Consider the following 13,624-nt stretch of genomic DNA (forward strand, 5'->3'; position numbering starts at 1 on the left):
AGCGGTATTTCTTTGGGCTGCATGAAATTTCTAGAATTGGTACTATTGTCATTCTTCATTTGTATACCCCAGGCATGATAGCTACCACTAACCTTTCACTTCTGTAAACGCCTTTAACAGTACAAATGACCCTAATTCCAACCCAATATCATTGCATAATATAGTGTATCATTCCCTTATCTTGAGAGCTGTGAAGGACATGAGAGTGAAGAAAATAACTACTTCATTTTGGGGATGATGTCATCTCTCTTCACTGGACGTTTTCCCACTATATTTGATGGAAGTCCCATCTTGACTGTTTTCTTCCCAGTCTTTTGCCACACATTTTGTTGTCAGCAGTCCCTGCCATCTGCGCCCCAAAGGAAGTAAGTCAGCTTGATGTCAGTTATGTGGAAAATTGAAGAAAGAAAGAGATGGCCCCAGATCAGAGTAAGATGCATGCTATCAGTTCTACAAGATCTAAGCCTGCTGTCACGGCTGCAAAGCAATTTTGTGTGTGTAGTCTGTTGTTTTGTTTTTTTTTTTTTTTGTTTTGTTGTTTTTTTTTTTGCTTTTTTTTTTTAAATATGTGTGTATGCTTTAAAATTTATTTTGAAGAGTACTTTACCACTAATTTGTAATAAATATTTTTTTAAGCACTAGGGTAACTGGAGGCAGGTTTCTATTAGATTTGTGTCTGAGCTGTGACTGACCTTTTAAATCCAATTACACTAAGATGGCTGAACTTAAACTTTGGCACAGTGGAGGCTCAACAACAACACAATTGACTTGATGTCAACATTCCTAATATGTTCTAGCTGGCTAAGGCCTGGAGGATATAGTGGGGTTCAGCAAGGAAGGTTTTCACCAAGACTTCCTTCTCTTTATCAAATATCTTTTCACTATCCCCCTCTTCTCTTTGGCTCTTATGAGAAATCAGCCAGCTCTGTGTGCCTGATGCTTTTGGCCAGAATACTCTCTTCAAAGAGGATACCATGCCTCCTGCACTGTGCCCTGCAGTCCTGGCATGCTGTGTGCCAGGGCTGGAGACAGCTATTCAGTGAGTAACTGCCCTTTCACCATGACCTTCCCAGGCACCGCCAGCATGGCCTTCTGGAGTATCTCTTGCCTCCAGTGGGCTGAGGCAGGAGCTGAAGGGGTCACTGAAGCTGCCCAATGAGCATGGCATTTGTGTGAGTGCCATGAGCATTCAGTGGCTCATGTTTGGAGGCTTGAGTTTGTACAGCTGCCTTTCTTTGCTTTAGGCATTAATAGGATCACTCTTCACTGTGGCAGCATTTTGAATCACAAATCTTTTTAGGAAGGTAAGATCCCTGTCTGGAACCAGCCAGCACGCAGGGAAGTTACGGTTGTGGAGAGGACTGACAGACGGCAAGCAGGTGATGGGACTCAATACGTCATCTTAGGAAACCAGTCTATAAATGCATTGGGCTGTATCTGATCTCTTTTCTCGCCAGCAGCTCACACATATTCAGGTTAAAATGCAGAAACTGTTTCTTAAGAAGCGTTTATGTTCTTCAGTCATGATTTATCAAATGGTTTCTTCGGCTATGTAAATCATTGACTGTGAACAGCATCCATCACACAAAGCAGAAGTTAAGCAATTGTAGGTTCAACTTGATATAAAAACACAGAGAAGACTACTCACAGATACTACAGAGGAAAGTTATCAATTTCATTCCAGATTTGTGCATTACTTGGGCTGTGAACCAAATTAAAGGTTATAGCGGCCCTTAGCTCAGTGTTACCATGGCACAGCGAGTGAGAGCCAAAGAGAGAGTTAGGGAAAGAGTCACCTAAAAAGCAGAAACGTTGCCCTCAGCTTATATGTTCAACAGATTTAAACTAAGGGTACGTATAGCAGGAATATTTCATTATCTAGTTTAATATCTTAATATATTTTGTATTCAGTGTACCTGCCTTGTACTGAGTGCTATGGCTAGTATAAAATGCTAAATATAAATTGTGTAGTGTATTATAATACTAATACATTCTGAATTTATTAGTTTTCAGTCTACCCTTAGAGAAGCTGACAATGAATATTAAATAAAACTGCTGTCACAAAAGCATTTCACATCATAGTCTTGGATAATTTGTAATATACTGAATATTTTGAGTTTAATGAAAAATCATTGCGTTGCATCCAGTAGTTTAAAAATGAATTTTGAACCGAGATATCCGGCGTATTAAATGACTTTATTGCAGTAAGTGCATATGGGTATTTTTTGTGTAAATTCTTTATTTGATGCAATTCAAACATAACTAATACTTATGAAATTTAGGTGTGCAATGAGCTGTTATTATTAGAGGAATTCTTTTCTTTGTCTTTATGGTCCATAGATTTGTCTCACTTTGAGGTTTTTTGTGTGTAAATAATTCAAATTATTCTTTTCATTTTAATATGATCTAATCAGTATGTATCATGCATTTTAATGTAATAACAGTTTCTAATTATTTAGAACCATTATTAGTTTTTTGAAATGCAAGGGAATTAAATCAGGATGATTCTAGTTCCCGCTAGCATTGCCAAGGAAGCTCTTAGCACTTAAAGCCAATTTTTAAACTTTATTTTCTTAAGGTATTTTGAAGTCTTACGACTTCAACATTTTATCTTTATTTTCGGGAATGTTGGTAACCTGCTGGTTTTGCACCAGTCTGATTACAAGGACTTTTTTTTTCAACCAGGGTAAATTTCCTCACTCTCACCCTTGTCTGCTTCTCCTTTTTGGGGTTTTATGTTTATTTTATGTTTGGTAAGGTATAATCTGGGGGGCTAAAGATGAGATGTTTAGGTGAAGCTCAGTTCAGAGCAACATGAGATGTAGGGTCCTGCTTATCTGCGAAAGCAGGACTATTTTCAGAAGTAGTCTATCCATCTCATCCACTGCATGCCTTTGCTCTGACCAAGAGATACTGTCTCTCTATGTTAAGCTTTCCATTGAAAGAATCTTCATTTTCAAAAGAAAACTATTTAAAAATTGTGATTTTCCAAGGACCCAGATGAAGTTAAGTCTTCACTTCCTTATTGTTCTCAATTGGATCTGCATATCTAATTCTTGAAATTTGCATTTTAATTGCACAACATTAGAATGTTGTAAGAAAGGTAAAAAAGTTACATAAGATTAAGCAACATTAGTGAAAGAAGACTGCTTTCCATGCTATAAAGCACAGGGAGATTGGTGACTGTGTAAGGCCACAAGCTATATATGAGTGGAGAGGGGGAAGTATTCTGGGCGTTGTTGTTCTGTGCTTCGCAACACCAAGAACTGGCCATGATTACTCACTTCCAGAGGCAGGGTGGGGATGTAGTCTGGTGCTGTGTGGCCCTTCCTACACACAACAGGGTGGCTCAGACCCACAGAGAGCACATGTACGTGTAGGGATGCATGCTGGTGTTGCCATAAACAGGGCAAATTTTATCAAGTTGATTTGCAGGAGCCAAGTCCAAACCTAAATACAGGTTGTGATGGACTGATCTTTGTCGTGATCCTGAAGAGGCAGACTGTATGCATTCATTTGAAGTGGAGGGCTTGAATGGTTGGGAACATATTTAGGAAACTGAAGAGTCTGCAAGATCTGCCTAGGGAAAAAAAGAAACTATTTATTTACAGTCTATAGGCTTGGATCCCTCTGGTCTGACTTGGAAAGCTGGGGAATTGAGCAGAGGTGGGAAGGCAATATGTACAGGCAAGTTAAACCACCTGTCTGCATCTCCCACTGGGGCTATAGTTGCCTCAGATCATGGTAACCGAGTACGCTGAGAAGGATTAAGCAACAAGAATTTAGGACCACCAAATAAGATTTGTATAAATGACTTAACACACTTGAAAATCAGTGCTGGATTAACCAAATGAGTTGGCTTGCCTTCACTTAATTCCTTCTGTACGAAACCCCTTTGGAGGTCCTATGCTCAGACTTTAATCCCAGATGCTCCTTAATTTCTATGTACATAGCAGAATTCATTGTCCCAGGACAATATTTTAATACCAGTTTGCTTAATGTACTTTGGATGTGGTTGGAATTGAAACATACTCTCTCAATTCATCAGCAGTGGTTTTCATCTGTAACAGCCTAGAGCTTTGGGAGTTTCAGAAGAATTTGCTTTAGCTTTCTTTTTCATTATTATTTATTCACAGCTGAGGGAAATTCCAACAACAGCCAGAAGCATCATCACATACATGAATGGGTTGATCCCACTCCCTGACCTGGCACAGCTTCGAGGTAAACTTGTTAAATTCTGGCAATTCAGGTGTTCCTCTTGCTTCTGATTTTCCAGTTTAATGATGAGAAACTTTGAGGTCATAATTTACAAATGCAAACCACTGATTATCTGTTTTAATTGAATTAATAACACCTTAATATGCTTTGTATGCTTTTCATAGAAAGACTCAGATTATTTCATTGCTGCAGGAAGCATGAAGGATTTGTTTCTTCCTGAAGGCTGTTTGGGTGCATACGCTAGCAGTGTGATTCCATGGGAGGAGGCTGGCAGGCTCTGAGAGGTCTGGTGACTGTTTCAGGTTTAACGTACGTTAAGTTTCTCCTTCCCTCTGGTTTTGGTGCTGTGACTCTATTGAAATACATGAATGAGGGATATACCTTTGTACACCTAGTCTACCATGGATCTGCATTTTGCTGTTAGGACACTTCTGTTTGGGAAATTTTCCAGAAGCAGAGGACTTCACATTTGCCCAGGATCCCTGGTGGCCCAGCTGGAGCTATTGAACAGGGTTATCTGAACAGACATGGGGAAATCCCAGGCATTTCTGTTTGAAGCATGGCTATGGTTTCAAGCAACAGGCTCCTAATTGCCTTCTGGAGGGCTTAATCTCTAAACCCTCCCCTCTTTCACACCACAGGGCTTGGGCTAAAGCTATGGAAGAGGGGAGATGCCTGCAGTGAGGGCTGAGTGGGTTTAGACAGTGTGCAGGAGAGAGTGGGAAGCTTAATTGAACTGTTAGAAATCATCTGTGCAGTAATACACCATGTTCTACAAGAATGTAAATTTCATTCTCTTCATGCAGTTTGTTACTGTGTCAGCCCACGACGTGCCAAGGTAGGGTAGGCTGGCTTGAAATCTTCACCAGAATTTTAGGAATTATTTAGCTTACAATATTTACAGGCCATTCCACACATATGAAACCCTACAGGCGTTGCCAGCTGAAGTTCTTTCAGAACTCGTCTGCATCTCCTCGTACTGTTTTTCAAAAGCTGCATAGCATCAGCTCAGCTCCCCTTACATGGCAGTCCATTAGACTTCTAACAACACAGAGCATTTTTAAACCCCATTCGTTCCCAGAATAAGCTTCTTTGCTGATAATCACATCCTGTTTTCGAACGTAGGCGAGGCTGAGATAATTTCATTGCATAACCTGTCACTTAATGGCTACAATTACCTGAATGAAATTTCCCCCAGTGGCTGGAGTTAAAGTTCTAGTGATTTTGCTCTTGGCAAAATGCACACTTTCCCCATAACATTCCGTAGTTGATTATTAAAAACCTAAGCTATCACTTAGACTTCCCTGCTCATATCTATCATAAAGAAAAATAACATTACATATGTTTACTGCTGTCACCTGCTTCCTTCCCACAATACATGTGTTCTGCAGGATATTAAAAAATCTATGATGCACAAGTGAGTCGTAACAAGGAAAGCAATTACATCTCTATCTTTATTCAGAGCACATAAGGTATTGGGCTGTTCAGACAAGGATATGACATTTTCAGGCAGACCGTGTTATTGTTTCACACACTGCGCAGTTTAGGATCTTTAATAAGAGCTTTCTCTTGAAAGCCTTTCTAAAATATTTTTACATCTGTTCAGCTGAGCATTCATGTGTGAAGGTGCAATGCAGGTGAAGAACAGGATTACCCAGAGCAGTAACAGCTCCTGTCCATGTAAAAGAGAAGCTCTGGGCTTTGGGGGCTATTCCCTGCCCATGGCAGGGGGGTTGGAACTAGATGATCTTAAGATCCTTTCCAACCCTAACTATTCCGTGATTCTATGATTCTATGGCTTGCACTGTCCCATTGAGCAATTAAGCCAGTGGTGGGGCTGTTAATTCAATGAGAGTTTCTCTTTTACTGGGGTATGTTCTCAGCTCCTGGTCATCCAGATTTCATTCACCACTTGAAAGTGGTGAGGAAATGTAATAGGGAATAGAGGAAAACAATCTAAACACATTCTGCATGTACAGACATGCTTTTCTGAGAGACATCTACTGCACAGGGTTGATGTCATCTGGACTCATCCTCTTCAGCTCTTAAGGCAATGAGGTCAAGGAGGACCAACAGCTCACAACAGGAGCAGACCCTCTAGCTCTTAATTCTTCTGTAAATTTGAATAGCTCAAATGCAGCTCCCCAAAAGGGCCAAATATAAGTGGTTCCACAGCTTATATTTGCACAGATACAGCTGAGTAATCCAGCTCTATAGCCTGGGGAGCACATGAGCCAGAAGATGGCTCTGAAATTGTCTCTGGGTTGTGCTGACCAGCTGCATTCTCAACCTAGGTCCCTGCAGGAGCAGAGAAGGAGCCTGGAGAGCAATGAATGCCATATTCCTTTCTGTGAAGCATTGTCACTGCTTCCAGCTGTGTCTGCTGTCACTGCTCTAAGGCTGAGTGGGTGTTTTGTGGCTCTTGGCCGTACGTCACTTTCCATGTCAGGGAACTTGCCTGTCCCAGACTGGTACCATAAGGAGGATGCTGTAGGTTTATTTTCTGCTGGGGCCAGATATCCTTCTAGTGAAGAGTCCTAAGGACATGAGAAAGCAAACTGAAGACCTGCATTTGAAATGTGTATTTTCTGTTAATTTCTTAGTTGTCCTGACTGGGTGTTTTCTGTTTTGGAGGTTGTTGTGGTTTAAACTAATATTTTATCTGCAGAAAAATGTAACTGAAAAGAATTAAAAGTCTGAAAAGAATGGCGTGTTTCTGAAATAAAGCATTCTGACTTCTTGAGGGAGGATGCAGATGTAAAATTTCTTGTGAGATCAACATACAAAGTAAATAATGCATGTCAAATGAAGAATTTAGGTTCAGAAGTCTTGTTTGCAGTGATGTCTTTGTGATACGGTTTGCTATACATGGTTGCACTACCCAAATATATTATTTGCAGAACAGCATGTGGTCCTGTATACAGGCGCTTTCTCAAATACTGATGTAAAATTCCATAATAAGATAAACCATCTGATATGTCATAAACCTGAAACTGGAATGTGTTTGTGTGTGAATGTTAGCAAAGTAGGAGTAATACTCCTTCCTTCCTTATTTACATAAAAGTTGTATTGATCTACTCAGGCCGAAGCACATACTGTATTGTTTCAGATTTCTTCCCTTCCTTGCTGAATGCACCACAAAAGGAAAATGTGGGAACCTTTTTAGATTACATTTGAGACACTACAGCTTTTATCTCTGTCATATTTGCCTCTCTTTATTTTTAAACATTTGTTACATAGTGTATATTAGGTTTACTTGTTTTACTTTTAAAAACATAGCTTTGCTCTATTGTTGGTTTCTTTATGTATAGACTTACTGTGCGCATTTCCTTAAGTTTTATAGTGTTCCAGACACTGAAGCAATCTGTGAATGATGACAGTGTTTGGCCTAGTCCAGTGTAACATGGGGACTTGTACGTTTTAAGTGGTATGGCATTTCTACTTGAAAAACTCTTTTTTTCTCTTGCAAGACAAAACTGGAGGTTCTGCAGGTGACACCACAAACGTATTTGTGTAAAACTAGCATAAAGTTTGCTTTCAGTCAGCAGAGAAGGCCAACTACAGGGGCCTGCAGGTGTAAAATGCACCTATTGACAAACATCAAGACAATACTATTAATTATTGTTGCATTATCGCCCGAATTATTATTGTATTTGTTCATATAGCTGCAAGAAAAATGCAGAAACAATTCTTAAGTGTTCTTTGAATCTCCTGGGGACTGAGACATTTTGAAGTATTTTACTGTGTAGCTATGATGCATCAGCCAAACAGTCCAACATGAAAGCCAGAGTTTTTATATATGTTTGGGTCAGTGCAGGTTAAGCCGTCAGAGTCTGCTTTTGAACTGTATCATTACTTATAGCACCGTTACTGACTGTTGGATAAAATGGCTGTTAGATGTTGAATTAATAGCAGCAGCTAAAGTTGCTCATTTATCATGCGGACGTTAATGGCTTGGTGGGATCATATTTAAAAATATGTGTATATAAAAAGAATGCTTCTATGTGTTTTATGCAGTTTTCAAAGCAGCCTGCAGAGATCAGGCTGTTTTGCTGCCCGAATGGGCGTGGGGGTGTGGGGTAGAACAAAAACCCGGAACTAAACAGAACTTGCATAAATTGTGGTGTTATATATAAGCACTGACTTGAGTAGGGTGTAGTGAGGAAAAAAAATAGCCTGTATGTATATTTTGCCCTTTATAGATGAATAAATTAAGTGCCTTACTGCAAGCAGGTTTTGGTTGATCTTAAGAGTAAAAGCAAAAAAAAAAAAAAAGAAGGAGGGGAAAATAAAGTCCAACATCTGCTTGCTTTGCTCAGCCAAGAACTTGCCATTAAAGCACAATTGCAGGAAAAAGCCCAAGTGCTAAGGTCAGCAAACAGAGGAAACATCACTTCCCAGTAGATGTGTAGGTGTACTGGTATTTTAAGAACATGTAAAACTCCGTGAGGTTTCTTTTGTTTCTGTCAAACACCAAGATTTTAGAAATGAATAAGCTGTGTCACATTTTGCCATTGCAGCTCCCATCATTGTATTCTGTATTCTTCATGTGCCTAGGGGCTATCTCTCTGTATGGTGGCAGGGCAGGAGGATATGCTCGCCCTGAGCTCCCAGGGCACAACAACTCTGTGTGACCACTGTTCAAAATGAGGGGAAGAAAAATAGGCTTGTTTGTAACTATGAAATACTGTAGAATTCCCCTTTTGATCTAAACCTTGCTGTTACCGTCCATTGAGGCCAGGGTATTCTGGTCTTCAGTTGGTGACTTTATGGGCTGTGGGGCAGGCAGGAGGGTTGCAGAGGAGAGCAAGGCATGTTGTGTACTGGGTAGTGTTGTTTCCCAAAGCCTGAGAGCACAACAGCAGTGGGGGTGCTGCCCAGCACACTGTGTGGAATCCCCTTATGCGGGGGTACGTGAGTGGGGAGACACTGCCACAGGTTGCCCAGGGAAGCTGTGGCTGCCCCATCCCTGGCAGTGTTCAAGGCCAGGTTGGACAGGACTTGGAGCAGCCTGCTCTGGCAGGGGGTTGGAACTGCATGAGCTGTAAGGTCCCTTCCAACTCAAACCGGTCTGGGATTTTGCCAGTTTAAAGGCTATCCTCAAGGAGAGCTGTGTAGTGATGAAACCCATTTGGGGGCATTTTGGCTTGTTTCTACAGTTGTGCTCAAAGCATCTTGTGGCTTTGAAGGTGCAATGTGAACATAAAGTACTAGTAACTAACTTTCCTTTTCTCCCCATAAAGTCACAGCAACTGATGAAAGCAGTGGGGCTTTAATGTGCTTGCCAACTGGTGTTGCTCATGAAACAGTGCTGCTGTTCAGCTCTGCCTGACTTCGAGCAACAGTCGTTGACGCTCTCCTGGTGCTGCAGAGTACCCAAATCTCCTGGGGTATGCTCCCTATTGGCACTTGCCAGTTTGGTATGAGAGGGACCATGGAGCTGGGGATGGATTTTCATCCGGCCATTCTTCAAACACCAAGGGACAAGTTAAAGGAATGCTTTCCGTCTCTCCAGCCCTCCTAATGTTTGTGGAAAACTAAACTTCTATTGGGTGCTGATTTTACTGTTTTTTGGGTTGGTGTGTGGCCTGTTTCTTCCACGATGATGCCTGCAGGTTCAGCATGAAGCTTATTCTCTGCGCTGTAATAACACAAAAAGGTTATAGTCTGATGGTGATATGACTATGGTGACCTTATATATCTGTTGAGTATTATGCCTGGAGCAGTTTGAATGTCCTCTTGGCTCCCTAATGCAACAAAGCGACATTTTTACATTCCCTCCCCCCTTTGAGTTTAATGCTGCATTAACAGTGCAGCAAGCTGCTGGTGATGCAGAGAGAATACAGTAAGTGATGGCAACCTCAGAGCCATGAGGAGACTGTTCATATCAACAAAATAACTATTAATATAAAATTGACTTATAAGAATAATTTATGAATTCAATTTAGCTTATCTTAATTTTTAATTTCCTAACAAGGAACTTGTTTATACACGTTTAACAAAGGTCTAATTCCCATAAATCATGTAGCTATATTTATTTTAGGATGTCATGAGAACTTGATTTTAAATCAAAACTGTCTAATAATAAAATAATATATTGATAGTTCATGCAAATAAGAAGAAGTTGTCTTTGGAGAAGATTCCACACAGGTAGATCTTAGGATTGAAAATATGCAGTATGAAAATTTTCTGAAACCTGCCATAGAAAGATTTATCTATTGGTAAATAGGAAACTGAGTTTGCAAGTGAAAAAAAAAAAAAGAAAAAGACTGTTTTTCAAGTCTGTGCCAGAATTATTCATAGTGAACTTAAAAAACCCCTCAAATAGTTCTGGGCACTAATCCCTAGAGCTTGCATTTTCACCAAATCGGAATTCGAATCCAGCTCAAACAATTTATGTTGCCTGAGACTTCTAGCTTCAGTCTGGTTAATAGTTAAAAGGGTAAAAAATTAAACAAAACCTCATAACCATGCCTTTGGGAGACCTTTCTTCACATAGCCCTGATAGGAACCTTAAAATAGGACGAAAGGAGGTGTGTTAAACACATTAGTTGATAAAAAATGAAGACTGGAAGGGTAAAGACTGGAGATACTGAGAAGAAAAAAATCTAGTAACTATAAATAAAGTGGATATTTTCCTACTTTTTAATGACATATTTTGCCTGATGAGTATGAATATAAATCACGTCTTACGGAACTGCCCCAAAGACTCCTGAAGCATAGGCACTGGTTTGACTTTATATAGCTTAGGGTGTGCCCTATGTACCACCCTCCTGAGGCCAACGAATAGCTGTTTTTTTAGATCTCTGTGCTCTTTGTCAGTGAGAAAGGCAGGTATTAAAGTTCAGCTGTGGTGCTGATGGTGATGGACATTTAGTTGTGAGGAAATACCTGTTCTCAGATTAGTGTCACCTTAAGAATTGCAAAGCACACAACAGAGAAATCGAAAAAGTAAGACGCAGGCTGGTTGATAGCTCAGTGTTGTCTGAAATGGTTTCAAGTACAGACATTTCTACATCAAGGGACATAGTCTGTGTGTGCCACATGTGCATATGGGAGCACACCCATGGGTGCATGCAAAGTGATGTTTGTGCTTCAATGAGGCAGTCTCCACATTAAACTAAGCATATGGCATGGAATTTCCAGCAAGGTAAATTGTGTTACCAAGGATGATCCTGCTTCAAAGCCCTGACACCTGGTCTGCTTCCCACTGGGGGAAACCCCCTTGGAAATTATGTTAATGGACTGAACAATAGGAAAAGAACATCATTTATTACGGCAAGAACTGGGTAATACTATCTCTCTGACTTCCTGCTGTCATTCTATTTACCGTAGCCTGTTGGTGCCTAAGTGGTGATCACTTGAGGCAATACATTAAGACTTGAAAGGAACAATATATTTTACAATTAGGTTAGCAAGCACAAGCAATGGTATTTCTCCCTGTTGATAATTAAAAATCAATTATCTTATATGTTTTAAAAAATTATAACTCCCACGGTGTTTTTGTGAAGCAAATGTTCTTAGAAAGATACAAGATCTTTAGGGCCAAGTACTAGAACATATGAAGTGGTTAGCAACAAAAATGTTTTAACCCTGAAGCAATCCTTCTGTGAAAAATAGATTAAATTAAGGTCAGCTGGAGCAAACTGCTGCTAAACATGGTTAGTGTAAAACAGAGAGCATCTTCAAGGAGGGAGCTAATGGGACTGAATTTTTATTTCTAATGAACTGAAGATCCAGGCTCTCATGCAATGTTTTATAATCTGTTTATTGTACTGCAGGGGTTTTTCTACAATTCCATGAGCAACACTGCAAGTATGAAACAAACTGTTTCATAGTAAACTAGTGACTACATGAGTCAGGTTTTCAGAAATCACTGTTTCTGTTACAAGTAATGGTTGAGTTAGTTACTTGTGAAAAGAAAGCACTGAAATTGCTTACTTTAGCACCTTATGTAGGCTTATAGAATTAATTCTCAAATACACATGTTAAATCCATTCTCTATTTTGTATATGTAACCATAATAATGAAGAGATGAGAAAAGATGAGTAATCTCCATGAAAAATAAAGAGTATTTCTTGTAAAACAGTTGCATGAGATGCCTGAAATGAGCTGAACAGGCTTCCTGCTTGTGGAGTGCGTCCAAGGAGGTGTGTATGGAGTGTACTTTCTGGTTATTACTGATAGAATCACAGAATGGTTTGGGTTGGAAGGAATCTTAAAGTTCATCTAGTGCCAGCTGAGTTGCTCCAGCGTGGCTTTGACCAGTCAAAACCACCTACCCACGGAGATGCGTTACGACATGTATTAGAGAGATATTTGATATGTTTCTGAATGTTTCCTAGCTTTTAGCAGGTGTAAATGCTCCATTTCATGAAGGTTTGAAGTTTTGTTTGTAGTTTTCACTGTGTGGTTAGCTGGTATGACTCTGTCTAGCTGGTTCTTTCAGTTTTTTAAAGATCCTTTATTGTTACATTTCTTGAAGGAAGTGTAGGCAGCCTCATTGCACATGGTAGTGTTCTTTTGCTGTTACTGTGGAGTAAGCTAGTAATTAATCAAAGTGTTTGGCTTGCATTGGAATTTAATAAACATGGACAATGTGTTTAAAAACCCAAACAAGCACCAAACAAACAAAATCCATACACCAACTTGTATATGCAAATGTCATGCTTGCAGGTGCGGACGGGATAATTGTGTGTAGAAATAATCACAACACATTTGCATGTATAATTTGAATATACAGTAATGGCGTATGCATATTTACTGGTGCAAAAACTTGTTGGAATCCAGATAATTACTTTTGCATTAATACCTGGAAGCATTTTGTCTTTTACAGTGTCTTTTTGCCCTAGAGGATCTTACAATAGCATAAAGTGTGTATGATTGCGTATGTGATACTATTTTGTAAACAGAACAGGGAAGGGTTATGTCTGAAAATCTCCCACATACTGCACATAGATCCTTTAATTTTCGGAAGAAGGAAAATATATATGATGAAAGCACCATTCCCAAAATATCTCCTGCCTGTGCTTGCGTTGTGAAGGCAAAGAGTGAAGGGAAGCAGTTCTGAAATGGAAAATGAAAGAAACCCAAGCTGGTAGGGACAGTGGCCCTCAGTGAAACAGCATCCCGATTTGTGATGTAAGCTGCTGGTATTGCAGCTCATGGCCTTTCCCATCAAATACGACAGACTTTAGAGCAGTTCTAAATTAGAGTACGAAAGGAAGTACAAAATGGCTTCAGAGTGTAGTGGGCAATTTCTGTAGAGCTTGTTATCACTTTTAGTCCTAGTGAAGCCTAAAAAGCGTATTATTGTCTCTTCTGTTGACGGCATGGCAAAAGCAAACAAAAGAGAAGTCTTCACCTTTTCTTTGACCCTGAAGTATTATCTGTGTTAATTTTCTCT

The sequence above is a fragment of the Pezoporus occidentalis genome, unplaced genomic scaffold (assembly GCF_034315485.1).
Source record: "Pezoporus occidentalis ecotype Australia unplaced genomic scaffold, CSIRO_AGI_Poc_V1 ctg20, whole genome shotgun sequence".
Classification (NCBI taxonomy): Eukaryota; Metazoa; Chordata; class Aves; order Psittaciformes; family Psittacidae; genus Pezoporus; species Pezoporus occidentalis.